Source organism: Myotis nattereri, assembly GCF_964212035.1.
Source record: "Myotis nattereri genome assembly, chromosome: X".
NCBI classification, from domain to species: Eukaryota; Metazoa; Chordata; class Mammalia; order Chiroptera; family Vespertilionidae; genus Myotis; species Myotis nattereri.
In genome coordinates, this window is record NC_138078.1 from 128112860 (window position 1) to 128117629 (window position 4770).

The following is a 4770-nucleotide window of genomic DNA, read 5'->3' on the forward strand; positions in this document are numbered from 1 at the left end:
CCTGTACCAACTCTTCTTCCTACTTTTCCGCCTCACCACCACATCTATTTTATTGTCTCCATCAGTAATTTTTTATCTCCATCAGTATTAAAATATTCTATATCCCCACAAGCAGAACATATAACATAAAACAAAAATAAGTTACTAAAAATGCATTTGTACTTACAGAGATTTTTTGGAGAGAGACTTTGATAGAAGACCATGTATCCAATCTTCGATCAAGAATAATGGTAAACCGGGAGTCAGATCCATTTTTCCTGCAAAATAAGGAAAATAATATGTATTTATTAGTAATAATCCAAATTTGCTAGATACATCCTTAATTCTGATTATTTCATTTAATTTGATGTCTTAACTAAAGATAGTTTGGGATTTGGAAGCTATCACTAAGTGCTACCTTGGAAAACCAATTTATTCCATGACTCACTATTTAAAATATCTTTTTCAGCATTAATGTCAATGTTTAAAATAGGCAAGTGACAGTGTAATGCAGATGGGTTACTAAAATGGATTTGGAATACTGCAATCATGGGTATGGGTAAACCTTATAGACAGCTGTCTTTCATGACATCAGATTTAACTTTCCATGGCAATCCATAAGCCAACAATCATTCATTTATTCATTCGTTCAGAAAAATATTATTAAATATGTTTTAATCTTTTGTCTACCATATTAGGGAATGCAGTTTAGTGAATAACAGAACTTTTTTTTTTGGTTGATCTTTACTTGAAACATTTTCCTTTGTAGTTCTTAACTAGCAGGGCATTCCACTGCACCACTGTTGACGTCATCTATGACATCATGAGGGTGGCAGCCATCAACCTTGCAGCCCACAAACTGGGTAGTCCCCATGATCTCCATATGGTTACAGAGAGTTATACAGTTAAACATCAGTGCCACATCTGTCAGAAAATGTTAATAATCTCATCAAAAGTGATATTTCCGCTGTGCTTAATGTGGTTTTTCTTCCTTCTTTCTGCCTCTTGGCGGTTCTTTGAGGGCTTTGATGATCAGGACAGAGGCAGAAGGTACTGCCTCAATATGGGCCTGTTTGTTCTAAATAGTCAGTTTCAATGTAATCCCCAGACTCTTCCAATCAACAATTGCTTTGGCCATGTAAACACCAACATTTATTTTGGATACAGACACAGAGGGCTGATCTTGGGGATCAGGGCATATGTGGCACCAACTTCCTCACTGTAGCAGCTAAGGTATATGACTTTGATTTCATTGGGGTCAAACTTCAGGAGCATGTGGAGGCAGCAGGTATTGGATGAACCCAGAATAGAGACAACCAAAGAAAGTTGCACCTAAGCCTCCTCCAAGCCAAAAGCTTTTCAAAGCTAGAATTTATATTTGCCCTAAAAAGACCACTTTCAAACTTCAAGGGGTGTTCTGTAAATTTAGTTTTTTAGAATTTGATATTTGTCCATGAGACTCTTCACAATTTTACCATCCTAGATTTGTGCCCCCCTTAGGCTTCAGGGTTAGCCACTGTAACATGTTTCCTTTAACAAATTTATCTTCAACCTAAATAAGATCTTTAAAGGAGCTTTTGAAAGATTCCCTCTTACAGTGTTCAAGTCTCAAATGTTCTCCAATATCAATAAGTTCCTCCTAATATATTACAATATCACTTTTGAGTCTATTTGACATTTAGTCTTCTTATTTTACCCTTGGAAGAAATGAAGAATAGCTGCCCTCACTCATGGCTAGTAAGATTTCCTTTTACACATATTGAAGCTTTATATACTATTGTAAATTTCAACTTACATTCTTCATGGGGACAAATACTTCTAGACCCCCAATTTTGTATTCAGAAATCCCCCATATAATTTTTATAGCTATTTAGTTAGCTGACTGCTTCCCCTTCTATTCCTTATCTGCTCTGAAGGCGATTCTTATGATCATTTACAATAATAATAAAAGTCACACTTAAAAGCCATTGTCGTGTTATTACATTCATACGGGTATCTAATATAAAACAAATTGAAAACTGTTAGAAAATGCTATACCTTGCAATAGATGTCAAATAAGTCAGTACTTTTGTTATCACTTCTTCTGGTATGCATCCGAAATTACAATTTTCTGGAAATGTAATGATCCAAGCATTGTCCTTTCCCCGGCCACCTAAAACAATATTTAAAAATCAAGCAAATTAATAATTTGTGTGACAATGATGCAAGAAAGATAATTTTTAAATATGAAAGGAGCAGTTAGGAGAGAGTTCTTGGCCAATGTAACTTTTATAAGGATGATACCTCTACATAAACCAAAATGGCACCAAGCTCCTTATTTTAAAAAGTGACAGAATAGATCCTAAATGGATATGGGGGGCAAACAAAGTAAATTAATATAGTTAGAAGAAAATTTCATGGAATGTACAATCAAAAATATAGTTGATACCTCTGTTTCTTTAGCAATGCTAAGACTTAATTTAAAGTGGATAATTGGCGGTTTAACAGCAAGTGGAAATAAATGATATTCTAATAGATTTGTGAAGACACAACAAAAGCAATAATAGCAACAATGGTATAGAAATCCTACCAATGCAAAGAAAGACTTACCATAAATTCTCTGTGAGTTAAAATTCAAATGTACACCCTATTCCATGACCCTTTCTACAGCCTGGAGAATGAGGAACATTGAGAATGAAACCCACCTATGTGCAGGGATAAGCCTTACACATACTTAAGGTTGCACTCTAAACCCAGCCTAGCACGTGTGCACAGAATACTAGCTTAATAAACATTTAGTGCTAAATGGTGATTGAAAAATTATTTTAGGAGGAAAGTTGTAGGGTGGTCTTAGAATTTAGCTTGCTAACAGAAATTTTTAAAGAGGTTTAGTTGTAATTCTTACTTGGCTGAATTTAAGTGATTTAAAGATATAAGGATATAAAAATTCAATGTACAATAAAATATGACAATGGCAAAGGAGAGAGTGGAATTATAAATATTCAACCCACAAGAAAGTAAAACCGGAAGGAAAAAAATAATGGGACAAATAGAAAACAAATAGTACAATAGTATATTAAAACCCAGCTATATGAATAATCACATTAAATATGCATAATCTTGACACCCCAATTAAAAGTTAGTGATTATCAAATTGGATACAAAATTAAGACCCAGGTATATGCAATACTGCCTAAAATAAACACACTTTAAACATAAAGGTACACGTGCATTAAAAGCAAATGGATAGAAAAAGATATGCCATGTTAAAATTACTCAAAGGAAGCTAGTTTTCAAAAAAGTAGATTTCAGAATCAAAAATATTACTAGATATTAAGAAGATCATCTGATGATCAAACATCAATAAATACATCAAGAGGACATAACGATCCTAAATGCTTATGTACCTGATTACAGAGCTTCAAAATACATGAAACAAAAACTGATAGAACTAGGAGAAATAAGCAAATCTACAGTTTTAGTCAGACATTCCACAACCTCTCTCTTAGTTATTTATAGAGCAAGTAGACAGGAAATTTGCAAGGAGACTGAACAACAGTCTCAACTAATATGACCTGACATTTATAGAACACTCCAACCAACAAAATACACTTTCTCCAATGCATTTGGAAACAGATAAAATTAATTCTTTGCCTTAATCTTTACCAAAAGAAATTTGAGTGAGAATTCCCATTCCCAAATTATCTTTTGAATCAAAATAATCCAAATTATTAAATCAAATGATGATAAATCCTCAGTATATAATAGACTTAAAGTGCAGAATTTTTAAGGAATATTTATCATGGAGAATTATGGCATCTAAGCAAGAGTCTTAAAGGAACTCAAAGGAAAAATGGTTTAACTCTGAACCAAGAGATTTAGTGTATCACTAAACAAAGAGCCTCTATAGGTAGGTTACAGTATAGAACTCGTAATATAAATAATATACTAGTATGATATTTTAATGTAACCTATATCTTTTATACAATACAAGAGGCCCAGTGCATGGATTCATGCACATTGAAAGTAAATTAATTAGAAGGTGGCCGGCAGGGGTCCTTCGGCCTGGCCTGTGGGGATCGGGCCGAAACCAGCAGTCTGACATCCCCTGAGGGGTCCTGGAGTGCAAGAGGGCACTCTGCAAAGTTTCTGTCGCTCAGCAGCTCCTGTGTTGAGCGTCTGCCCCCTAGTGGTTCTCTGGCCTGTGTTGGGAAAGTAAGAGGTCAGACCCCCAAGGTGGCCAAACAGGAGAAAAAGAAGAAGAAGATTGGTCGGGCCAAGCGACGGATGCAGTACAACTGGCGTTTTGTCAATGTTGTGCCCACCTTTGGCAAGAAGAAGGGCCCCAATGCCAACTCTTAAAGTCCTTTGTAATCTGGTTTTCTCTAATAAAGCCACTTAGCCCAGTAAATATTATATATTAAATATAATATATACTATTTAATAGTAAATTCAAATTTCTCTAACACCTGAAAGCAATTAGTTTGTCTTTAAGCAAAACTTTCCTTAGTTATCTGACCAAGTCAAAAGGAAAGGGGTACTTATATCTCTAAAACTATGTAATACTGTTGAGAAGCATTATTCATAGTAGCCAGAAGGCAGAAGCAATCCAAGTATCAATCAACAGATGAATGGACAAAATGTAGTACATACAGAATATGGAATGATATTCCACCTTAAATAGGAAGGAAGTCTTGAAATATGCTACAACATGGAAGGACCTGGAAGACATTATGCTGTCAAATAAGCCAGTCACAGGAGGATAAATACTGTATGATTCTACTTATATGTGGTACAGTAGTCAAATTCATA

The 4770-nt window shown here is 34.7% G+C and overlaps 1 pseudogene across 1 annotated transcript; it reads right to left on the minus strand.

The window, feature by feature from the left end:
- Positions 1-751: 751 nt before the first annotated feature.
- LOC308511486 (large ribosomal subunit protein uL11-like) lies at positions 752-1254 on the minus strand (annotated as a pseudogene). The gene has a single exon. The product of its transcript is annotated as a large ribosomal subunit protein uL11-like (transcript).
- Positions 1255-4770: the final 3516 nt, after the last annotated feature.